Raw genomic sequence first — 27,150 nt, forward strand, 5'->3', positions numbered from 1 at the left:
TGTTGCCATGTGTGAAATCTTGGTCAAGAACTACAGGAAATGTTTGACGTCTGTAATGGAAAACAAATGTTTCTGTACCAATTGTTAAGGTCTGTTTTTATAGGGTGATCAAATATTTATTTCATGCAATAAAATGCAAATTAATTATTTAATTAATTATTTAAAAATCATACAATGTGAGTTTCTGAATTTTTTTTTTATTTTTTATTCTGTCTCTCACAGTTGAAGTGTACCTACGATAAAAATTACAGACCTCTCCATTCTTTGTAGGTGGAAAAACCTACAAAGTTGACAGTAGATCAAATACTTATTTCCCCACTGTACATGCAGACACATTAACAGTGAATGCTGATTAGTCCTTACAATCTATCACATCATCTTCGCTCTGCTGACAGTCACCAACTTCAGCCTTCAAAGGCCAAACTCCGCACTATGGGAGATAGGGCCTTGCAGACAGCTGCACCCTGACTGTGGAATGCTCTTCCCTACCATCTAAGACGGCTACAGTCAGCTGAAACTTTTAAAAAACACTTAAAGACATGCTTGTTCTTAAAAAGCTTTTTCTTAATTGTCTTTTTTTTTTTTAATTTTGCTGTTTTATTGTGCTTTTATGGTAGCGCATTGAGATTTGCTTGTCAAATGTAAGGCGCTTTATAAATAAAATTTATTATTATTATAATGCTATTTTGAACCCAAGATGGCACCAGGAGTCCAGTGACTGATTATTTTTTTTTCAACTCATCATGTCACCATTCTCTCTATCTAGGCACATTAGACATGGTGGAGCTGAAGCACAGAGAGAGCAGATAAACAGAAGTTTCAGGAAGACAACACCAAAAATACAACATGAAAAACTCTTCAGAGATGAGGCCTAGACATTAGTACCACAATGGAGACTGAAAGATCTGGCAGCCACAGGATGTCTGAGCCTCCTTAAATCCTGCAGAGGCTTGATTGCAGATTGGTTGCAGGTGAGCAAACACGGCAGCTGCTGAGGATCAGATGGGCAGGCCAGACTTACACAAACATGACACACCAGGGAGGGAAAATGACAAGACACACAAGGAAAGGGGAACACAAAAGCATGAACCCTAATAAGACCCGTCAAAGCCATTAGTTGCATTGAAATTACTGGAGATAACAATGTATGCCATAGTTCACTTTTGCTGTCATGCTTCAGCATCATGGTGCATCAATTCACCAATCATATAATTGTCATGTTCAGTCTAAAAATAGTGGATTTGTTTTTTAATTTAGCAGCCTAGTGGAAGATGCTGGCCATTCTCTAAGAAAGTGATCATCAAATCACTCCTCAAGGATCACCTAACATGCACATTTTCCATCCCTCTCCGCTCTGCCACAAGCTGATTAGTTCATTCAGGTGTCTGTTAGTACTTGATTGTTTGCACACTTGAATGAGCTAATCAGCTTGTGGCACAGCAGGGACAGATGGAAAACGTGTAGATTTGGTGGGTCTTGAAGACCAGGTTTGAGAACCACTGCTCTAAGAGCATGTAAATCCCTGCACAGGCCATGCCTGGATACCCTCCTTCATGCATATTAATCTTAGCTGTGTGACAGGGAGGGGTGAAAACCTCCAGAGGAGAATTTCTTCATGTGTTTATGTGTTTTTGTGCAACAGTAAGAATATTCAGAGTATTCAGCATGATTAGCTGTAATTAGTTATGGATGGTTACTGATGCAGATTGCTGGTAAATCAGAAGGTAAATGAGGACATTTAAAGGGCTTTTCAAAGGGAATAACTTCACAGCACCATTGAACACTACAAGCTGTTATTTCCTTTATCAAAATTGGTGACACGGAGATGAACACAGAAAACAAGTAGAAAACACATTTTTAAACAATACGGTATGATGAACCAATCAAGCACATTATGTGTGCAGTGTGAATGCATTTATCAGGCGCAGTCAGAGAAACGCACTGCTCACCTGACTGTGTGCAAATGCGCACATAGTGCACGAAGTGCATGACAAGCAATCAGTTTGGAAGTTTCTTAATCCCTCTCATTTTGAAGAGATAAAACTTATATTGAAAATCCTTCAACTCCACCAAGAAGCCGTGACAGGGAGTCAAAAACATGTTCACTGACGTGGAATTGTTCAAGTGTCTGCCCCCTGTCTTAACTGAAGGAACCAGTTATAAAAGTGATGATTTGTATTTTTTAAAAATAAGTTTGACTATTTAGTTTGCTTAACTACTGATGGGCCCTAAGGACTGTGTTAATTCCCAAATGGTATTTTTGTTAAAGCACTTGAATTAAAGCTGAGTCTACACTACAAGTACATCTTGATTTTTTTCATTTCATCTCCATTGTGCTGGCGTTGCCCCTTCTTATCACGACACCTGTAAGTGTCATCTCCATTCCGCTCTGTCTGGGGGTATGGTCTTCACTTGTTCACTTCTGTGCCAGGGTACATAGGGGAAAAAAAAAAAATCACAAAAAATTATGACACTGTCCGAGTACTTATGGAGTAATGTCCAGAAGCACCTACTGGTGTTGTGCGCTGCCACACCCACCACACAAAGGGACTGCCTTGGGTCCTGGATGGTGACTACTCAGGGTTTGCAATTGCCCTGGATGAAAATTAAGATCCATGCGATGAATGAATTCCTGGACTCAACCATCAGAAATGTTCAGTGCATCCAGAAAGTATTCACAGCACTTCACGTTTTCCATATTTTGTTATGTTACTGCCTTATTCCAAAATGGAGTAAGTAGGATTTTTCCCTCAAAATTCTTCTCATCACACCCCATAATGACAACATGAAGTCTTATTGAGATGTTTGCAAATTCATTAAAATAAAAAAACTAAGAAGTCACGCGTACATAAGTATTCACACCCTTTGCTCAGTACTTTGTTGATGCACCTTTGGCAGCAATTACAGCCTCAAGTCTTCTTCAATATGATGCTACAAGCTTGGTGCACCTATCTTTGGGTAGTTTTGCCCATTCCTCTTTGCAGCACCTCTCAAGCTCCATCGGGTTGGATGGGGAGTGTCGGTGCACAGCCATTTTCAGATCTATGTTCAATCAGATTCAGGTCTGGGCTCTGGCTGGACCACTCAAGGACATTCACAGAGTTGTCCTGAAGCCACTCCTTTGATAACTTGGCTGTGTGCTTAGGGTCATTGTCCTGCTGAAAGATGAACCGTTGCCCCAGTCTGAGGTCAAGAGTGCTCTGGAGCAGGTTTTCATCCAGGATGTCTCTGTACATTGCTGCATTCATGTTTCCCTCAATCCTGACTAGACTCCCAGTTTCTGCCACTGAAAAACATCCCCACAGCATGATGCTGCCACCACCATGCTTCACTGTAGGGATGGTACCTGGTTTCCTCCAAACATGACGCCTGAGAGTTTTTGTTTCTCATGATCTGAGAGTCCTTCAGGTGCCTTTTGGCAACTCCAGGGATGCTGCCATGTGCCTTTTACTAGGGAGTGGCTTCTGTCCACCTGTATGGTAGCATACAGGCCTGATTGCAGAGATGGTTGTCCTTCTGGAAGGTTCTCCTCTCTCCACAGAGGAATGCTCGAGCAACAGAGTGACCTTCTGGTTTCACTCTGCTGGATGTTTCTACTGGTGAGTGTGTTACTGTATGCAAACCATTTGTTATTATTTACTTTATTTTATGTTACTATGGTTGACAAAATAATACCTTAATTTACATTAATTAATTACAGCACCATTCATTTTTTTTAAAAAATTGTGATTAATGGCACTTCTTTAGATGTCACTGACTTGATCTGTAAATAAAGTGTTTCTGGGAGCAAAAACTGGGTTAGATGTATGTGCCTCTGGACACTATTTTACACAATTTAAGCAACAACACCAGATCAGAAGGATTTAATTTTTTAAAATGGCAACAAGAAAATCACTCGATCAGCACAGCCACAGTTAGTTTATGTGCTTAAAACAACCTCATTAATGTTTCCTCCTCCTTAGCAAGAAATAGAAGTAAATGTTAAATGCTCCTCATACCAAAGTTAACTTGCTTTAATTACTGTGATTGTTTTTTTTATTTTATTTTATTATATTTTATTTTGCCATTACTGGGTACAGTGGTGGAATTTCCACAGTCTATTCACATGGATAATAGCAGGGTAATAAGCTGAACACTTTGTGTGCAAACGTGTCATCATTTCAGCTGTGAGTGGCCACTTCAGTGAGATATTTACTAACTGTGACATTGCCGTTTGGTTGCGTGCTTGGTCGCTAATTCCCATCTGCAACTGCTCTCCAACAGTTGCACCCAATAAGATAGTACCCTAAAGTGTGTGTGTGTGTGTGTATATATATATATATATATATATATATATATATATATATATATATACAACCCCAATTCCAATGAAGTTGGGACATTATGTGAAATGTAAATAAAAACAGAATACAATTATTTGCAAATCCTCTTCAACCTATATTCAATTGAATACACCACAAAGACAAGATATTTAATGATCAAACTGATAGACTTTTTTGTTTTTGTCCAGATATGTTCTCATTTTGAAATGGATGCCTGCAACACATTTCAAGAAAGCTGGGACAGTGGGGAAATAAGTATTTGATCCACTGTCAATTTTGTAGGGTTTCCCACCTACAAAGAATGGAGAGGTCTGTAATTTTTATCGTAGGTACACTTCAACTGTGAGAGACAGAATCCAAAAAAAAAATCCAGAAAATCACATTGTATGATTTTTAAATAATTAATTTGGATTTTATTGCATGAAATACGTATTTTATCAGCAAGAATTCTGGCTCTCACAGACCTGTTAATTTTTCTTTAAGAAGCCCTCCTATTCTGCACTCTTTACCTGTATTAATTGCACCTGTTTGAACTTGTTACCAGTATCAAAGACACCTGTTCACACATTCAATCAATCACACTCCAACCTGTCCACCATGGCCAAGACCAAAGAGCTGTCTAAGGACACCAGGGACAAAACTGTAGACCTGCACAAGGCTGGGATGGACTACAGGACAACAGGCAAGCAGCTTGGTAGAAGACAACAACTGTTATGATTATTTATTAGAAAGTGGAAGAAACACAAGATGACTGTCAATCTCCCTCGGTCTGGGATTCCATGTGAGATCTCACTTCGTGGGGTAAGAATGATTCTGAGAAAGCTCAGAAGTACACAGGAGGACCTGGTCAATGACCTGAAGAGAGCTGGAACCACAGTCACAAAGATTAACATTAGTAACACGTGATGCTGTCATGGTTTATCAGTCAATCAATCAATCAGTTTATTATATAGCGCCAAATCACAACAAACAGTTGCCCCAAGGTGCTTTATATTGTAAGGCAAGGCCATACAATAATTACGTAAAAACCCAACGGTCAAAAACGACCCCTGTGAGCAAGCACTTGGCGACAGTGGGAAGGAAAAACTCCCTTTTAACAGGAAGAAACCTCCAGCAGAACCTGGAGTTCCTTGACTTTAAAATCCTGCAGGGCAGCAAGGTCCCCCTGCTCAAGTCAGCACATGTCCAGGCCTGTTTGAAGTTCACCAGTGACCATCTGGATGATCCAGAGGAGGCATGGGAGAAGGTCATGTGATCAGATGAGACCAAAATAGAGCTTTCTGGAATCAACTCCACTTGCAGTGTTTAGAGGATGAGAACAGCCCCAAGAAAACCATCCCTACCGTGAAGCATGGGGGTAGAAACATCATACTCTGGGGGTGCTCTTCTGCAAAGGGGACAGGACAACTGCACCATATTGAAGGGAGGATGAATGGGGTCATGCATTGCGAGATTTTGGCAAACAACCTCCTTCCCTCAGTAAGACCACTGAAGATGGGTCATGGCTGGGTCTTCCAGCATGACAATGACCCCAAACACACAGCCAGGGCAACTAAGGAGGGGATCCGTAAGAAGCATTTCAAGGTCTTGGAGTGGCCTGGCCAGTCTCCAGACATGTACTCAATAGAAAATCTTTGGAGGGAGCTGAAACTCCAAACCTGAAAGATCTGGAGAAGATCTGTATGGAGGAGTGGACCAAAATCCCTGTTGCCATGTGTGAAATCTTGGTCAAGAATTACAGGAAACGTCTGTAATGGAAAACAAATGTTTCTGTACCAATTGTTAAGGTCTGTTTTTATAGGGGGATCAAATACTTATTTCATGCAATAAAATGCAAATTAATTATTTAAAAATCATACAATGTGATTTTATGGATTTTTTTTTTTTTTTAGATTCTGTCTCTCACAATTGAAGTGTTACCTACGATTAAAAAATACAGACCTCTCCATTCTTTGTAGGTGGGAAAACCTACAAAATTGACAGTGGATCAAATACTTATTTCCCCCACTGTATGTTTACCACTTGTTACATCACCTTTCCTTCTAACAACACTCAATAAGTGTTTGGGAACTGAGGACACTAATTGTTGAAGCTTTGTGGGTGGAATTCCTTCCCATTCTTGCTTGATGTACGACTTCAGTTGTTCAACAGTCCGGGATCTCCACTGTTATATTTTGCACTTCATAATGCCCCACACATTTTCAGTGGGCGACAGGTCTGGACTGCAGGCAGGCCAGTCTAGTACCCGCACTCTTTTACAACAAAGCCACGCTGTTGTAACACGTGCAGAATGTGGCTTGGCATTGTCTTGCTGAAATAAGTAGGGACGTCCCTGAAAAAGGTGTTGCTTGGATGGCAGCATGTGTTGCTCCAAAACATGGATGTACCTTTCAGCATTGATGATGCCATCACAGATGTATGAGTTGCCCATGCCATGGGCACTAACACACCTCCATAATATCACAGATGCTGGCTTTTGAACTTTGCACTGGTAACACTAGTAACTGGTAATCTGGATGGTCTTTTTCCTCTTTTATCCGGAGGACACAACATCCATGATATCCAAAAACAATCTGAAATATGGACTCATCAGACCACAGCACACTTTTCCACTTTGTGTCTGTCCATTTCAAATGAGCTCGGGCCCAGAGAAGGCAGCTGCGTTTCTGGATGTTGTTGATTTATGGCTTTCGCTTTGCATGGCAGAGTTTTAACTTGCGCTTGTAGATGTAGCGATGAACAGTGTTAACTGACAATGGCTTTCCGAAGTGTTCCTGAGCCCACGTGGTAAGATCCTTTACACAATGATGTTGGTTTTTATGCAGTGCCGCTGACTGGTCGAAGATCGTGGACATTCAATGTTGGTTTTCGGCCTTGCCACTTATGTGTACAAAGTTCTCCAGATTCTCTGAATCTTCTATTTATATTATGGACTGCAGATGATGAAATTCCTAAATTCTATGCAACTGAACATTGAGAAACAATGTTGGACTGTTGGACTATTTTTTCATGCAGTTGTTCACAAAGTGGTGATCCTCACCCCGTCTTTGCTTGTGAACAGCTGAGCCTTTTGGGGATGCTCCTTTTAAACACAATCACGACACTCACTTGTTTCCAATTAGGTGTTCTTTGCATTCATCAACTTTCCCAGTCTTTTGTTGCCCTATCCCTACTTTTTTGAAACATGCTGCAGGCATCCATTTCAAAATGAGCAAATATTTGCACAAAAGTAATAAAGTCTATCAGTTTGAACATTAAATATCTTGTCTTTGTGGTGTATACAAATGAATACTGTATAGGTTGAAGAGGATTTGCAAATCATTGTCTTCTGTTTTTATTTACATTTTACACAACGTCCCAACTTCAATGGAATTGGGGTTGTATGACACAACCTAGGCCAAGTGTTAACTGGTCAAATTGATGCCGATGTCTCACTGGACCAAGAACCATCATTTCAGTCTTATCAGAGTTTAAAAGGAAGTTTCCAGAAATCCAGCTTGTCACTGATGCAATGCAATGTTCTTAGGATTTTATGTGGATGAGCAACCTGATCTCATGGCAGGTCGTGATTCAGCAGCACGAAATATACAAAAATATAATCCCTTTTTGTCACGGCAGCACAAATTCATTCTAATTCATTCTGTGATGGCTGCACAAAATTAAAAGTGAAGCGGGGGAGTCGGGGTGGTTATGGTTAGGCTGGGAGGGAAGAGTAAGATTAGGTTATGGTTAAGGTTAGGGTTGGAGGTAGGAGTAGGGTTAGTAATAGTGAGTTTAAAAAAAACGTCACGAAAATTTGACTCATTTCGTCACAGGAGCACGAAAAAAAAGTGAGACTGGGCTGGGATGAGATTACCAGCAGTTATCAGCATGTATAACTGGGTATCATCAGCATAGCAGTTAAAGGTAACCCCAAAACATCGAAATATGTGCCAAGGGGTGCTATATAAAGGGAGAAAAGCAGGGGGCCTACGATGGACCCCTGTGGAACCCCAAATTTCATGTCACTAAGGTTAGAGGTAGTGTTATTGTACAAAACATAGTGAGAATGACTGGCCAGGTATGACGTCAACCATGCAAGGACATTCCCAGTAATCCCAAAGTGATTCTCCAGCCTATCAAGTAGAATATGACAATCCACGGTATCAAATGCAGCACTGAGATCTAACAGCACCAGAACTGTAGTGGTGTATGAATCCATTGCAAGCAGAAAATAATTCACCACTTTAGTGAGAGCTGTCTCTTTGGAATGATATTTTCTAAAAGCAGACTGCAGTGGCTCAAAAAGATTATTCTCTGTAAGGTAGTCCACAAGCTGCTGCGAAACCACTTTTTCCAGAATTTTAGAGCAAAATGATAGATTTGATATCGGCCTATAGCTTTTCAGTACACTAGGGATTAGATTTCTTAAGTAATGGTTTAATCACTGCAGATTTGAAACATTTAGGAACAGATCCATAAATTAATGAGAGATTAATAATTTCCAGCAGTCGGCCCAAGATTGGGCCACAGGTCCTTAAACAGTTTTGTTGGTATAGGCTTAAATAAGCAGGTTGTGCTGTTTGTAGATATTATGAATTTTGTCAGCACACCTAGTGAGATACTATCAAATTCTGTAAATCTAGGTAATACCTCAGTAATGGCACCCACCTCAATAGCAGGGTGCAGTGGCTGGGTTAAGGCATGATGGGATATGCACAATCTAATGTCTTCTATTTTCTTCTTGAAGTAATCTAGGAAATCTTGTGCTGTAAAAGAAGCACGAACTACAGGTGGTTGTCCATGAATAAGTGTTGCCACCGTGTCGAACAAGAACTTTGAGTTATGCTTGTTTTTGTTGATCAAATCAGAGTAATAGGTCCGCTTTGTAGCCAGTAATGCATGCTTATAGTCTAAGATAGCATCACGCCACGCAAGGTGGAATACTTCTAATTTTGAATTATGTCTTTTCCGTTCTAGACCTCTAGCCTTATGCTTGAGGTCACGCAAGTAGTCATTGAAGGTGACTGTGTTTCGGGGGGGCATGGTTTTAACAAAGGTGGAGCAATCATGTCGAGTGTAGTTTTGAGCACTGAGTTTAAACTATTCACAAGACTGTCTACTGATGTAGCTAAGATATCAGGCAGTCTAGCTTCAAGTTCAGTCGTTGTTGAGGAGTTGATGCATCACCGTAGTGATAAATAAGGTTGTTGTTCCACTAAACACACCAGCGCAACTGTAAACCTAATAAGTGAGTGATCAGAGACCACCGAAGCAAGAGGCATGATGTCAATATTCATGACAGCAATACCACGTGTGAGAACCAAATCCAGGGTATTTCCACTAATGTGCGTCAAGTCCTGAATGCATTGCTGAAATCCTAATGCATCCACAATTTCCATAAATGATTTGCAAGAGGGGATCAGAAGGCTTATTTATTTTTAACATTAAAGTCACCAATAATCAGAATGTTATCTTCACTCGTTGACAAGTTAGAGATGAACGCAACAAATTCATCTAAGAATTCAGAATATGGGCCAGGAGGCCTATATGCAGTGACAAAGTAATACCGCTGTTTTTTATTCTTCTGACCTTGGCAGTACATAGCATCGTGGGCAGAGCGGAGAATCAAATGCTCAAAGGAGTTATATTTGTGACCGCCAACAGCTAATAAGCTAAACGTAGATTTATAAATAAGAGCAACACCCCCGCCTTGCTTCGCATCACGAGGGACATGACTAAATGTATATGCTGGTGGGCAGGCCTCATTTAAGGGGAGGACAGCTGTAGATTTAAGCCAGGTTTCACATAATGCAATCACATCTAAGTGATGATCCATAATTAGATCATTAATCAACAATGATTTTGAGGATAGTTGTTGTGTGGGCCGCCGAAGAGGAGGTACTGCTGGCCCACCACCACAAGATGGCGCCCTGCTTGAAGTGCGGGCTTCAAGCATGAGAGGGCGGCGGAGCGACCAGGAGTGACAGCTGTCACACATCATCCGTACCAGCTGTCACTCATCCACTACTCATCACCACCACCATAAAGGCCGGACTGCAACTCCACCCCCCCGTCGAGAAATCAGCTACCATTCAGGTAATTTTCTCTGCTGACTCAAAACATTGAGTAATAATCTGTACTTCTTTGCAGCCGTTTTCCTGTGGTGTGTCCTTATCTGTGGGATTGGCATTTGGTGTGATCAGCGACGGCTTCGCCTCACACCCCAAACCAGATAAGTGGTTAAACAGGAGCTGCACGAGTGTGTGATTGGAGGTGGAGGTGCTCCCTCCTAACTAAACACTGACTGTGGGATTACTGAGTGTGCGAACTCACACTCATCAGGACTGTCTCTGTTCTCTGCCAGCAGTACCAGGTCTGACTGCTGAAGACAGCGGCCACCTGGGGCGCAGGGCTTGGCGGCTCCGGTGTTCTTCAGCTCCGTTGGTGGTGGAAGCTGTGTGGGGATCCGGCTCTTCTCTCGCCAGGTGTCTTCTATCGTCGAGCCTGCCCACACGTCACCTGGTGTATGATTGACAGTCCACCATATTGTTATTGTCTGTACATCGTTGTGCGATTCACAACATTAAATTGTTACTTTTGGCTTATCCATTGTCCGTTCATTAACGCCCCCTGTTGTGGGTCCATGTCACGACACTTTCACAACAGATAGTGATCTTATGTTAATGAGACCCAGACTAAGGACCTCAGTGGGGTTGATGGTTGGACTGTTTGGGTTTAGGGGTGGTTCCACAGTAGCATATATAAGGAAGTAGGTTTAGGTTTGAGACATTTCATGCATGTTTTAGGTAGCAGACACAAATTCTTTGATATTGCTGCAACAGCCAACAGGCCATCCTCAATTTCAACATCATCCAATGTAGTAATGGGTATTACGTTTGCAAAGCATATCCCTCTATGATTTTTATGGACACGTCTATGGAAGCAGACCACAGTTTCAACTTGTTGAATTTCCCTCCCTGGCAGATAAACTGCACTATCACCATAGTGGATTTTCTGTACTGATTTCCCCACTAAGCTAATGGATTCCACATCCACATTTGTCATAAACCTTGCAGGGTCTCTAATCACCTGCTCCATGGCCTGCTGTAAATTCTTAATGTTACCCTCCCTGTAGAGCTCTATCTATGTTCGCAGACAAGATGGCGGCGCCTTCTCCAGTAGGGTGGAGGCCTTCCGGCATCAGCAAGCCATGGCAGCCCCAGAACTAACGCCAGTTATCAAAAAAACTAAAGCCTTGCTGTCTACAAAATTGCACCAGCCACCTGTTCAACAATGTCAGCCTGCTAAACGCCTCATCATTAACTCGGGAGGGGAGGGGACCTGAGACTATGAATCGAAGCCCAATTAATCCAGAGAACTTTAAAACTGTCATGTACGTCATTGCATAACACGGAGTTACAGAGCTGCAGAAGCATAAATCAGTCTTTAAATTAACAAACAAATCATCATAAGTTGTAAATTTATGTAAATTTGACATCTTAACTATTTTTAGATTTATATTGATAGCACCTGAACCTGGATGTGTTGCTGTATGTGGTTAAATTATTTAAAAAATGTTGAAAACATTAAAGGTTCTGAGTTGACGCCACTCTCTCTGTCTAGGCACACTAGCCACGCCCGGTCCAACCATATTCGACTCCTCTGCTTGGCCTGCCAAGCTGTTCTTGTCATCTGCTATCAGACCACTTCCACCAAGCCTGCCTGCATCTCACCCAAAACAAGCTGTAAACTAGAGCACGGTGCTCATACAGTGCAAACCTCCGCCAACACTAGTTTCCTATTCCATAATTTTTACAGTGGAAAAAATTTTCAAGGCCAAAGTCCTGTTAGAAGTAGCTTTTCATATGCTAAAATATACCAAATAATAATACCAAATCTGCAATACAAATCAGGTGTGGATCAAACTTAGTCTATTTATTGAGAGTGCCAGTTTGTACCTCATTGTCACAAATGAGAGTGACTGAGGCACTTTTGATTGAGATATAATGCAAAATGTATATCAAATGGGCTTTTCAATATTAAATTCAAATGTCCAAAAATCAACAATCCTGATCAGATCCAAACCAAACTTTGTCAGGTGATAGTGAGTGCCAGTCTGCACCTCACTATCAAATATGAGCATGATCGGGGCATGTTTGATTAAGACATAATGTAAAATATACAACAAATGGGGTTTGCAATATTAAATTTAAATAGCCACAAAATCTGTAATCTGGATCAGCTCTGGATCAAACTTTGTCAATTGATATAGGATACCATCCTACATAACACTCTCAAATATGAAAGAAATTCTCTTTTGTTTGACAGAGTTATGAATTTTTGAATATTCATTCAATGTTAAAGATAGGGATTTTTCCAATTTTTCTCTTTGACCTATGACCTTGAAAATTGAATCGGTTTTTGCCTATCAGGGTGTGAATCTTCAGTAAAAATTTAATAAGGATATATCAAAAATTGTGGGCTCCAGGCTGTTCACAGCCAAACAAACAGACAGATGAAAACAACCTCCTTCAACTTCACTGGTGGAGGTAAAAATATGTTCTGTTCCCAGGTTGTGTTTACACTTTGGGCTCTATCTGGTCAACCCTAACAGGTCTATCTTTGAGGATTTCATCGCTCCTCATGGATCTGGTAACCAATGTTGAAAATGGCTCAGTGCTCCTCAACTTTCAATTCAGTTTAATTATACAGCATCAAATCATGACAAAAGTCATGTACTCTGAACTGCTGTTTGGTGCATATACACAAAGAACAGTCAGATTCATCTCTGCAACACCAAGTTGCACTGAGGCAGTCCTCTTGTTCACCAGGGAAAACTCCAAAATAATGGCCCTCAGCATGGGATGAATGAGTATCCCTACACCCGCCGAGCGCCTTTCACACTGGACAACTCCAGAGGAAGAGTCCATCTCGCTTCAGGAGTACGGTTCCAGACCCTGTGCTGTGCGTGGAGTGAGCCCAACTATTTCCAGTTAGTATCGCTCAACCTCCCACACAAGGACAGTCTCCTTCCAAACCAACCAATCAATCAATCAATCAATTTTATTTATATAGCGCCAAATCACAACAAACAGTTGCCCCAAGGCGCTTTATATTGTAAGGCAAGGCCATACAATAATTACGTAAAAACCCCAACGGTCAAAACGACCCCCTGTGAGCAAGCACTTGGCGACAGTGGGAAGGAAAAACTCCCTTTTAACAGGAAGAAACCTCCAGCAGAACCAGGCTCAGGGAGGGGCAGTCTTCTGCTGGGACTGGTTGGGGCTGAGGGAGAGAACCAGGAAAAAGACATGCTGTGGAGGGGAGCAGAGATCAATCACTAATGATTAAATGCAGAGTGGTGCATACAGAGCAAAAGGAGAAAGAAACACTCAGTGCATCATGGGAACCCCCCAGCAGTCTAAGTCTATAGCAGCATAACTAAGGGATGGTTCAGGGTCACCTGATCCAGCCCTAACTATAAGCTTTAGCAAAAAGGAAAGTTTTAAGCCTAAGACCTTTCTAATTTTAGAGATATTGCGTAAATGCAAAAAAGCAGTCCTACATATTTGTTTAATATGCGCTTTGAATGACATATCCTGATCAAAAATGACTCCAAGATTTCTCACAGTATTACTAGAGGTCAGGGTAATGCCATCCAGAGTAAGGATCTGGTTAGACACCATGTTTCTAAGATTTGTGGGGCCAAGTACAATAACTTCAGTTTTATCTGAGTTTTATCTGAGTTTAAAAGCAGGAAATTAGAGGTCATCCATGTTGTTATGTCTGTAAGACAATCCTGCAGTTTAGCTAATTGGTGTGTGTCCTCTGGCTTCATGGATAGATAAAGCTGGGTATCATCTGCGTAACAATGAAAAGTTAAGCAATGCCGTCTAATAATACTGCCTAAGGGAAGCATGTATAAAGTGAATAAAATTGGTCCTAGCACAGAACCTTGTGGAACTCCATAATTAACCTTAGTCTGTGAAGAAGATTCCCCATTTACATGGACAAATTGTAATCTATTAGATAAATATGAATCAAACCACCGCAGCGCAGTGCCTTTAATACCTATGGCATGCTCTAATCTCTGTAATAAAATTTTATGGTCAACAGTATCAAAAGCAGCACTGAGGTCTAACAGAACAAGCACAGAGATGAGTCCACTGTCTGAGGCCATAAGAAGATCATTTGTAACCTTCACTAATGCTGTTTCTGTACTATGATGAATTCTAAAACCTGACTGAAACTCTTCAAATAGACCATTCCTCTGCAGATGATCAGTTAGCTGTTTTACAACTACCCTTTCAAGAATTTTTGAGAGAAAAGGAAGGTTGGAGATTGGCCTATAATTAGCTAAGATAGCTGGGTCAAGTGATGGCTTTTTAAGTAATGGTTTAATTACTGCCACCTTAAAAGCCTGTGGTACCGGCATCACTGAAAGCAGCCAAAGATAACGATACGTCTTTGGGATGGTTATGAGTAATTTTTTCTCTAATAGTTAAAATTTTATTAGCAAAGAAAGTCATGAAGTCATTAGTAGTTAAAGTTAAAGGAATACTCAGCTCAATAGAGCCCTGGCTCTTTGTCAGCCTGGCTACAGTGCTGAAAAGAAACCTGGGGTTGTTCTTATTTTCTTCAATTAGTGATGAGTAGTAAGATGTCCTAGCTTTACGGAGGGCTTTTGACCAGAGAGGTACCATTCCACAATCCAAGAGCCAAGTGCCATAACTGAAAGTCACTCTGTATGGGCATTTGCACCTGTCCACTGCCCAAAAAAACAGCGCACCAGACCCGTTACGCTCTCTTTGCATGTGGTGAGCCGACATGGAGGTGACACCCTGTTTTTTATAGTCCACTCGAGTCCCAAACTTTAATCTAAAAAAGTCTTGAATTCTTTTTTGAAATGTTGTGCTGTGAAAAATTAAAATATATAAAAGCTCAAAGGGGCACAAATGTGTTCACAGCAGCACTATATATAGTTGATTTACCTCCTTCACTGACTCTCAGGATTGTGTGTGGGACATGAGAGAATTAGCTGTTGAGTCTTGTGGTAAGCATTCCTATAATGTTTTTCATTATCTCTGAAGGAAGTTGTTGCGAGTTGCATGAATTAAGAATGAGTAGATTAAGAGGTTGGCAACACCATGAGTCTATATGAGGCTTTTTGCCATCTAATTATGTGGCCAATTATAAATTGTGTTTACATGGCATGCTCAATAGTAGAACAGAAGATTATGTACAGCCAGTCAGTCCTCATTTGCTTACAGGGAGTTATAAGCTCCATAATCACAGTCCTGCTTTCTGCCCTCAGCAAATATAACTGGACAGAGCCATCTCAGTATTGCTTTTTAATTCTTAATGGAAGCATAAGGATGGCATAAAGTAGCCTCAGCAAGATTCTCATTTTAATAATACATGATATGCCTGACATAACAAATTCATTCATTTTCTGTACCCGCTTACTGCAGTTTAGAGTCCCGGTGGTGGGGAGGGGGAGCTGGAGCCTATCCGAGCAGTCAAGGGGCAAGATTCAGGGTACATCCTGGACATGACACCAGTCTACCACAGGGCCACATATAGACAGACAAACACATTCACACTTACAGTCAGTTTACAGACAACAGTTCACCGAACCTGCACGTCTTACCGGAGGGAACCCATATGAACTTCACACGGAAAGGACCAGCTGGGAAGTGATCCCACAGTCCTCTTGTTGTGAGGCAACAGTGCTAATCACTAATCCACTGAGCAGTCCCAATCTTAATTCATTCATTCATTCATTTTTTATACCTGCTTACTCCAGTTACGAGTTACAGGGGTTAGAGCCTATTCCAGCAGTCATAGGGTGAGAGGCCGGTATACCCGTTGAACCAGATGCAGACCTCTAATCCCGGTCTGAAGTAAGACAGAGAGGAGGACATTGTAATATTCAGTTTATTTCATTTATATAGCGCCAAATCACAAAAACGTTGCCTCAAGGCGCTTCACACAAGTAAGGTCTAACCTTACCAACCCCTAGAGCAAGCACACAGGTGACAGTGATAAGGAAAAACTCCCTCTGATGATTTGAGGAAGAAACCTCAAGCAGACCAGAGTCAAAGGGTTGACCCTCTGCTTGGGCCATGCTACCGACACAGTTGACAATACAAATATACAGCAAATGTTTGAGACTCCATGCGGGTGTACAGGACGGGAGGCATTCAGAAGAAGATGCCCACTCCCACTTCTGGATGGAGCCACACCTCAAACAGAGAGAAAAAAAACAGAATCAGGCAGCAGAAAGACAACAAATACAGTGTAATTTGTCAGCATTAAACAACAAGAAAAACAGAAGAAATACTAAGGTGATCGCCGGCCACTAACCCTAAGCTTCACTAAAAGACCCAGACATCAGATAAAGTTGAGGCTGCGGCTCACTCTGTTTACTAATAAAATGAATTTATACTCAACAAAAATATAAACGCAACACTTTTGGTTTTGCTCTCATTTTGTATGAGATGAACTCAAAGATCTAAAACTTTTTCCACATACACAATATCACCATTTCCCTCAAATATTGTTCACAAACCAGTCTAAATCTGTGATAGTGAGCACTTCTCCTTTGCTGAGATAATCCATCCCACCTCACAGGTGTGCCATATCAAGATGCTGATTAGACACCATGATTAGTGCACAGGTGTGCCTTAGACTGCCCACAATAAAAGGCCACTCTGAAAGGTGCAGTTTTATCACACAGCACAATGCCACAGATGTCGCAAGATTTGAGGGAGCGTGCAATTGGCATGCTGACAGCAGGAATGTCAACCAGAGCTATTGCTTGTGTATTGAATGTTCATTTCTCTACCATAAGCCGTCTCCAAAGGCGTTTCAGAGAATTTGGCAGTACATCCAACCAGCCTCACAACCACAGACCATGTGTAACCACACCAGCCCAGGACCTTCACATCCAGCATGTTCACCTCCAAGATCGTCTGAGACCAGCCACTCGGACAGCTGCTGAAACAATTGGTTTGCATAACCAAAGAATTTCTGCACAAACTGTCAGAAACCGTCTCAAGGAAGCTCATCTGCATGCTCGTCGTCCTCATCGGGGTCTCGACCTGACTCCAGTTCATCGTCGTAACCGACTTGAGTGGGCAAATGCTCACATTCGCTGGCATTTGGCACGTTGGAGAGGTGTTCTCTTCACGGATGAATCCCGGTTCACACTGTTCAGGTCAGATGGCAGACAGCATGTGTGGTGTCGTGTGGGTGAGCGGTTTTCTGATGTCAGTGTTGTGGATCGAGTGGCCCATGGTGGCAGTGGGGTTATGGTATGGGCAGGCATCTGTTATGGACGAAGAACACAGGTGCATTTTATTGATGGCATTTTGAATGCACAGAGATACCGTGACGAGATCCTGAGGCCCATTGTTGTGCCATACATCCAAGAACATCACCTCATGTTGCAGCAGGATAATGCACGGCCTCATGTTGCAAGGATCTGTACACAATTCTTGGAAGCTGAAAATGTCCCAGTTCTTGAATGGCCGGCATACTCACCGGACATGTCACCCATTGAGCATGTTTGGGATGCTCTGGACCGGCGTATACGACAGCATGTACCAGTTCCTGCCAACATCCAGCAACTTCGCACAGCCATTGAAGAGGAGTGGACCAACATTCCACAGGCCACAACTGAAACCTGATCAACTCTATGCGAAGGAGATGTGTTGCACTGCATGAGGCAAATGGTGGTCACACCAAATACTGACTGGTATCCCCCCCAATAAAACAAAACTGCACCTTTCAGAGTGGCCTTTTATTGTGGACAGTCTAAGGCACACCTGTGCACTAATCATGGTGTCTAATCAGTATCTTGATATGGCACACCTGTGAGGTTGGATGGATTATCTCAGCAAAGAAGTGCTCACTATCACAGATTTAGACTGGTTTGTGAACAATATTTGAGGGAAATGGTGATATTGTGTATGTGGAAAAGGTTTTAGATCTTTGAGTTCATCTCATACAAAATGAGAGCAAAACCAAAAGTGTTGCGTTTATATTTTTGTTGAGTGTAAATGGGTAGGAAGCATAGTAACATACTATGCCAGTATGCTAGGAAAATATGTGCATCTTAAGTCTGGACTTGAAAATCTCTACAGAATATGACTGTTTTATTGATGCAGGGAGATCATTCCACAGAACAGGGGCATGATAAGAGAAAGCTCTATGACCTGCAGACTTTTTATTCACCTTAGGGACACAAAGTAGTCCTGCACCTTGAGAATGCAGAGCCCGGGCCGGTACGTAGGGTTTAATTAAGTCAGGTAAGTGCTAGTCCGTGAATAATTTTATAGGTTAGTAGCAGAATCTTAAAATCTGATCTCACAGGTACAGGAAGCCAGTGAAGGGATGCCAAAATGGGTGTAATGTTGTCAAACTTTCTGCTTCTTGCCAAAAGTCTGGCAGCAGCATTTTGAACCAATTGGAGACCCCTAATGCTGGACTGCAGTAAACCAGAAAATAGAACATTGTAGTAGTCCAATCTAGAGGTCAAAGGACAACGTAGGCTCAAAAATTACCCCAAGGTTCCTCACATTGTCAGTGTGATGTATGTCACACGAGCCAAGGCTAGTCATTAGCTGGTCAAATTGATGCTGATGTCTCACTGGACCAAGAACCATCATTTCAGTCTTGTCAGAGTTTAAAAGTAGGAAATTGCTAGACATCCAGCTTTTCACTGATGCAAGGCAATATTCTAAGGATTAATAGCAGTTATCTGCATGTATAACTGAGTATCATTATTATAGCAATAAAAAGTAATCCCAAAATGCCGCAATATGAGCCAAGGGGTGCTATATAAAGGGGAGAGCAGTCTAGAAGAGATAAAGGCATGAATCAGAGTTTCTGCATCAGCTGATGGGACCAAATCTGTGTGTGGGCCGCTGAAGAGGAGGTACTGCTGGCCCACCACCCACCAGAATGGCGCCCTGCTGAAGTGCGGGCTTCAAGCACGACGAGGGCGTCATAGCAACCGGGAGTGACAGCTGTCACTCGTCATCAGCACAGCTGTCACTCATCCAAATCACCACCACCTTAAAGGCCGGACTGACACTCCCACCTCCCCGCCGAGAAATCAAGCTACCTTGGAGGTCATATTCTCTGCTGTATTAACTCTGACTAATAGTCTGAACTTCTTTGCAGCAGTTTTCCTGTGGGTTGCCTTATCTGTGGGACTGGCGTTTGGTGTGATCAGCGATGGCTTCGCTTCACACCCCCAACCAGATAAGTGGTTAGACAGGAAGCTGCATGAGTGTGTGACTGGAGGTGGAGGTGCTCCCTCCCAAAAGAACACAGACTGTGGGATACTGAGTGTGCGTACTCACACTCACCTGTGCTGTTTCTGTCTCTGCCAGCAGTGCCAGGTCTGACAGCTGGAGACGGTGACCACCTGGGGACTCAGAACTTGGCGGCTCCGGTGTTCTTCAGATCCGTTGGCGGTGAGGGCCGTGTGGGATCCGGCTCGGTTCTGGACGGGCTGTATCCCTATCCTCAAGCCTGCCCCACACGTCACCCAACGTGTAATTGACTGTAGTCCAAACTTGTTGTTGTCTGTATTCCGTTGTGCACACTTTACAACATTAAATTGTTACTGTTTGGCTTATCCATTGCCCGTTCTTTACGCCCCTGTTGTGGGTCCGTGTTCCTACACTTTCACAACAGGATTTCTCGGCCAGCGTCATGGATCCCAAGGGGCGTCAACCATCGCTTGAACAGCCAATGGAAGAGCGAGGTGCACAGGCGCCAGCAGGAGGCGTGTTAGGTGAGCTGCAGCACATCTTAACCGCTTTTACTGCTTGGGTGGACTTAGTTACCGAGCAGAGCATTGTTCTCAATCGAAGGATGGAGGCTCTCACCGCCCAGGTGGAAGCACATGCTCAGGGCGCTGCTGCAGCACCTCCAGAGACAGACATTCCACTGGTCGTTCAACGAACCCCCCCACCTTCCCCTGAAGCATACATAAGCCCTCCGGAGCCGTACGGAGGCTGTGTGGAGACGTGCGTGGACTTCTTGATGCAGTGCTCGCTCGTCTTTTCACAGCGTCCCGTCATGTACGCGTCAGACGCTAGCCGGGTGGCTTACGTTATAAATTTGCTTTGAGGAGAGGCACGCGCCTGGGCTACGGCGCTCTGGGAGCAGAATTCACGGCTCCTAATGACTTACACTAGGTTTGTGAGGGAGTTCCAACAGGTGTTCGACCACCCTCATAGAGGCGAGACAGCTTCAAGCGTGCTGCTGTCAATAAGACAGGGGTGTCGGAGCACAGCGAAGTATGCAGTCGACTTCCGCATCGCGGCAGCGCGAGCCAGCTGGAATGCTGTTGTGCTCCGTGCTGCCTTTGTAAACGGACTGTCCCTGGTCCTTAAGGAGCACCTGGTGGCGAAGGACGAGCCGAGGGATTTAGACGGGCTTATCGACCTGGTTATACGGTTAGACAACCGATTAACAGAACACCGATGGGAGCGAGACGAAGGGCGTGGTCAGGCACAAGCCGTCCCTCTTCCTCCCGGGTCCGAAAGGGAGCTGATTTCCCCACGCTCCACAGCCAGGGCACTCCACGTGACGACAGCTCCCCCTGCTGACGTTGCTATGGAAACGAGCGGGGCCAAAAGGCGATCAGATCAGAGATAAAGGAGGGTGATCCGTGGGGAGTGTTTTCTCTGCAGCTCAACCGAGCACACACAGAAAGAATGCCCCAAACGATCAAACAGCAGCACTCGTCCTTAGAGACTGGGCTAAGGGTGGGTCACAATACCCACGCGGGGAGACCCCGAAAATCTGCACGTATCCCAGTCACGATCCTGAGTGGGGATCTAACCCTTCACGCCCCAGCACTGGTGGACACGGGGTCGGAGGGGAATCTGCTGGATAGCAGATGGGCAAAGGAGGTTGGGCTCCCTCTAGTGGCCTACCGTCACCATTGTCGGTGCGGGCACTAGATGGCACCCTTCTTCCACTAATCACACACCAGACACAGCCAGTGACATTGGTTGCATCTGGAAATCACAGGGAGGAGATTGTGTTTTATGTAACACCTTCTACCTCCCGAGTGATTTTGGGTTTTCCATGGGTGTTAAAACACAATCCCCGCATTGATTGGCCGTCTGGGGTTGTGGTTCAGTGGAGCGAAACCTGTCACCGGGAGTGTTTAGGATCCTCGGTTCCACCCGGTGTGACAGCTAAGGAGGAGGTTTTAGTTCCCCCCAATCTGGTGGCGGTGCCAGCCGAGTACCATGACCTTGCTGACGTCTTCAGCAAGGATCTGGCACTCACGCTGCCCCCGCACCATCCGTACGATTGTGCCATTGATTTGATACCGGGCGCTGAGTACCTGTCCAGCAGGTTGTACAACCTCTCACGAACGCGAATCAATGGAGACCTACATCCGGGACTCGTTAGCTGCCGGGTTGATCCGGAACTCCACCTCCCCGATGGGTGCTGGTTTCTTTTTTGTGGGCAAGAAGGACGGCGGACTCCGTCCATGCATTGATTATAGAGGGCTGAACGAGATCACGGTTCGCAACCAATACCCGTTACCTCTGTTGGATTCAGTGTTCACGCCCTTGCATGGAGCCCAAATTTTCACAAAATTGGATCTTAGGAATGCTTATCACCTGGTTCGGATCCCGGAGGGAGACGAGTGGAAGACGGCATTTAACACCCCGTTAGGTCACTTTGAGTACCTGGTCATGCCATTCGGCCTCACCAGTGTGCCCGCGACGTTCCAAGCGTTGGTTAATGACGTCTTGCGGGACTTCCTGCATCGGTTTGTCTTAGTATATCTAGACGATATACTCATCTTTTCTCCGGATCCTGAAACCCATGTCAAGCATGTACGTCAGGTCCTACAGTGGTTGTTGGAGAACCAGCTGTTTGTGAAGGGCGAGAAGTGCGAGTTCCACCGCACTTCTTTGTTCTTCCTGGGGTTCATAATCTCCTCCAACTCCGTCGCCCCTGATCTGGCCAAGGTTGCGGCGGTGAGAGATTGGCCCCAACCAACAAACTGTAGGAAACTGCAACAGTTCCTCGGTTTTGCAAATTTCTACCGGAGGTTCATCAAGGGCTACAGTCAGGTAGTTAGCCCCCTGACAGCCCTGACCTCCACAAAAGTCCCCTTCACCTGGTCGGATCGGTGCGAAGCCGCGTTTAGGGAGTTGAAACGCCGGTTCTCGACTGCACCAGTTCTGGTGCAGCCCGATCCCAATCGCCAGTTTATAGTCGAAGTGGACGCCTCTGACTCAGGGATAGGAGCCGTGCTATCCCAGCGCGGGGAGTCCGACAAGGTTCTCCATCCATGTGTCTACTTTTCCTGCAGGTTGACCCTGGCTGAAAGGAACTATGACGTCGGCAATCGGGAACTTCTTGCGGTGAAGGAGGAGGAGTGGAGACACCTGTTGGAGGGAGCATCGGTACCATTTACGGTTTTCATGGACCATCGGAACCTGGAGTACATTCGGACCGCCAGGCGTCTGAACCCCAGGTAAGCCCGCTGGTCACTGTTCTTCAGGCGTTTTGACTTTCGGATCACCTACCGCCCCGGGACGAAGAACCAACAATCTGACGCCCTGTCCCGGGTGCACGAAGAGGAGGTCAAGACCGAGCTGTCAGACCCGACGGAAACCATCATCCCCGCGTCCACTGTCGTGGCCACCCTCACCTGGGACGTGGAGAAGACCGTCCGGGAGGCCCTGACACGGAGCCCGGACCCGGGGACAGGTCCGAAGGACAAATAGTACGTCCCACCAGAGGCCAGGGCTGCGGTCCTAGACTTCTGTCACGGTTCCAAGCTCTCCTGTCATCCAGGGGTGCGAAGGACCGTGGCAGTGGTCCGACAGCGCTTCTGGTGGGCGTCTATGGAAGCCGACGTCCGGGAGTATTTCCAGGCCTGCACCACCTGTGCCAGGGGCAAAGCCGACCACCACAAGGCCCAAGGCCTCCTCCAGCCTCTGCCCGTGCCTCATCGCCCCTGGTCTCACATCGGCCTGGACTTTGTCACGGGCCTCCCGCCGTCCCAGGGCATGACCACCATCCTCACGATAGTGGACCAGTTCTCCAAGGCGGCCCACTTCGTGGCCCTCCCGAAGCTCCCGACGGCCCAGGAGACTGCAGACCTCCTGGTCCACCACGTCGTGCGTCTGCATGGGATTCCATCGGATATTGTCTCAGACCGTGGTCCTCAGTTCTCCTCTCAGGTCTGGAGGAGTTTCTGCAGGGAACTGGGGGCCACCGTGAGTCTCTCATCTGGGTACCATCCTCAGACGAATGGACAGGCAGAGCGGGCGAACCAGGAATTGGAGCAGGCCCTCCGCTGTGTGACCTCCGCGCACCCGACGGCCTGGAGTAACCATCTGGCCTGGATCGAGTACGCTCATAATAGCCAAGTATCGTCTGCTACTGGCCTCTCCCCTTTTGAGGTGTGTTTGGGGTACCAGCCCCCATTGTTCCCGCTAGTGGATTGAGAGGTCAGGGTGCCCTCGGTCCAGGCCCATCTGAGAAGGTGCCATCGGGTGTGACGTACCGCCCGCTCTGTCCTGCTCAAAGCCTGGACGAGGGCCAAGAACCATGCAGACCGCCGGAGTGCCCCGGCCCCTATGTATCAGCCTGGGCAGGAGGTTTGGCTTTCCACAAAAGACATTCCCCTGCAAGTGGAATCCCAGAAATTAAAGGACAGATACATTGGACCGTTCACCATACTCAAGACCCTCAGTCCAGCCGCAGTGAAGCTGAAGCTGCCAGCTTCGCTGCGGATCCACCCGGTTTTCCATGTGTCACGCATCAAACCTCATCACGTTTCACCCCTTTGTACCCCCGGACTGGCGCCGCCTCCTGCTCGGATCATCGACGGGGAGCCGGCTTGGACCGTGCGCTGGCTCCTGGATGTCCGTCGGAAGGGCCGGGGGTTCCAGTATTTGGTGGACTGGGAGGGGTAAGGACCCGAAGAACGCTCCTGGGTGAAGAGGAGCTTCATCCTGGACCCAGCCCTCCTGGCAGACTTCTACCAGCAGAACCCGGACAAGCCTGGTCGGGCGCCAGGAGGCGCCCGTTGAGGGGGGGGGTCCTGTTGTGTGGGCCGCTGAAGAGGAGGTACTGCTGGCCCACCACCACCAGATGGCGCCCTGCTTGAAGTGCGGGCTTCAAGCACGAGAGGGCGTCATAGCAACCGGTAGTGACAGCTGTCACTCGTCATCAGCACCAGCTGTCACTCATCCACATCACCACCACCTTAAAGGCCGGACTGCAACTCCACCTCCCTGCTGAGAAATCAGCTACCTTGGAGGTAATATTCTCTGCTGTATTTAACGCTGACTAATAGTCTGAACTTCTTTGCAGCCGTTTTCCTGTGGTGTTGCCTTATCTGTGGGATTGGCATTTGGTGTGATCAGCGACGGCTTCGCTTCACACCCCAACCAGATAAGTGGTTAGACAGGAGCTGCACGAGTGTGTGACTGGAGGTGGAGGTGCTCCCTCCCAAAAGAACACAGACTGTGGGATTACTGAGTGTGCGTACTCACACTCACCTGTGCTGTTTCTGTTCTCTGCCAGCAGTGCCAGGTCTGACAGCTGGAGACGGTGACCACCTGGGGACTCAGAACTTGGCGGCTCCGGTGTTCTTCAGATCCGTTGGCGGTGAGGGCCGTGTGGGATCCGGCTCGGTTCTGGACGGGCGTCTCCTATCCTCAAGCCTGCCCACATGTCACCCAACGTGTAATTGACTGTAGTTCCAAACTTGTTGTTGTCTGTATTCCGTTGTGCACACTTTACAACATTAAATTGTTACTGTTTGGCTATCCATTGCCCGTTCTTTTACGCCCCCTGTTGTGGGTCCGTGTTCCTACACTTTCACAACAAAATCCTCACTATGGTATGAAGATGAAAAAAAGCAGTCCTCTGTATTTCTCTAATGTATAGGTCAAAGGACAGCGTGGGATCAAAAATCACCCCAAGGTTCCTCACTTTATCACTATGATATATAATACACTAGTCGAGGTTTAGCGATAGCTGTTCAAACTGAAGCCTTTGTCTTGCAGGACCAAGGAAGATCATTTCATTCTTGTCCAAACTTAACCTCTTAACGCCTATTGTCGCATATATGCTACAGTATTTGACTAAAATATGCAACATACCAAATTGACCAGTATGCCTGTTGTCGCATATTTGCAACATACCAGTATTATTATTATAACATTATAACATAAATTATTACCAAAATACCAAAATTACTATTTATTTTTTGTGCAAAAGTGAAATTAATAATCTCAACATTATTTACCATCTACTTAAAGACAAAAACACAGACAAAACATTTTTTTATATACAGCTATATAAATTCAGGCGTTAAGGGGTTAAAAACACAAAATTACTCAATATTCAGCTTTTCAGTGAAGCCAGGCAGTCCTTTAAAATTTTGACGTGCATGAGATTACCTGCAGTTATTTGGCATGTACAGCTTAATGTCATCAGGTAACAGTGAATAATAACCCCACAGCATTGCAGTATCTGTCCTAGAGGTACTACATAGATGATTACCTACATTTTTTTGTGTTCTGCTAACAAATTTAGAACTTCCTCAGCCCATTGTATGCACAAATGATGCAAATATCATTTTGCAAATAAATATCAGCTTAATAATAATAAAACTACCTGGGTAACGGTTATTGGTAGATCATCCCTTTTTCAATTTTCAAGTGAAAAGAAAATGTTTTGCTCACTTATAATTTAGCTTTGTGTGTGGTTGGTGTCTGTGTGTGAAATTATGGCCTTCCTATGCCAAGAACTTCCCACCTTGTAAGCTCTGAACAGTCCACCCACACTCTGCTCAGCATTTGGGGCGGACAGGATCTCCTAGGCTTTGTCAGAGAGACACTGTACTATGCATCCTGATGCACAGTATATGGTTTTTCACACAACACATCATCAAAATTTCAACAAGGCATCACTGCAGCCAGTGTTGCCTGTCATGGATAGGTCAGGTGTGAGTTGTAAATCAGTGCATATTTCTGCCTGGTGCGTGGGTGCAGGTGTGAAAAACCCTCACTTGTGCATCACTATTTGTCAGCCTGCTGTAGTGCGTTCATTGCTCTGCAAACAGCTAACAAGCTAACATGTGTGGGGAGAAACATGATGCCCATCACATGGGCAAATATGAGAAGAAATATACAACAGAACAGGAAAGTAAAAGTGGTATTACACATCGCTGGTACATATGGATGGGGTTAGTATTACATCACTTCAGCAGTACTGCAAATATGTGATGGCTAACTCAAAACACTGCTTCAGAATGTTTCGAAACCTGTTTCAAACATTGTCCTTGAGTCCATGTCAGAAATATGACATTACAAGCTGCTAAATGGGGCTTCAATATATCACCAGCTGATGTGAAGCAAATGCTTTGGTATGTTCCATTCACAGAGCCTTATATGAGTACTAAAGCCCACAGTCACACTGAGACACGTGCTGGCAAGGAGGTGTGGTCACCATTTTCACACCGGGCAACGTGCGCACCAACGCTCACAGATCTTGTCAAGAAACAGCTGGAAAATGACAGAAAGCTGCGCATGTTGGCAATATCACAACCAGAGGAAGAAGGGAGACATTTCCTTCCATAAGTAAGTAGTTTTGGTTATTCTTGTTACTTTTTCTGTGACTTTTGGGTGATAAACTGGTGTATCTTGCAGAGCGTCATGCCCGTGCAATGCATGAATATGAAGTTATACACCATATAAAATGTGACTCGTGAATGATAATGCCCAAAAGAATTGATTACTGGATATTTACTGTAACTTTTGAAAGGCCTGTATCC

The sequence above is a fragment of the Thalassophryne amazonica genome, chromosome 1 (assembly GCF_902500255.1).
Source record: "Thalassophryne amazonica chromosome 1, fThaAma1.1, whole genome shotgun sequence".
Taxonomy (NCBI): domain Eukaryota; kingdom Metazoa; phylum Chordata; class Actinopteri; order Batrachoidiformes; family Batrachoididae; genus Thalassophryne; species Thalassophryne amazonica.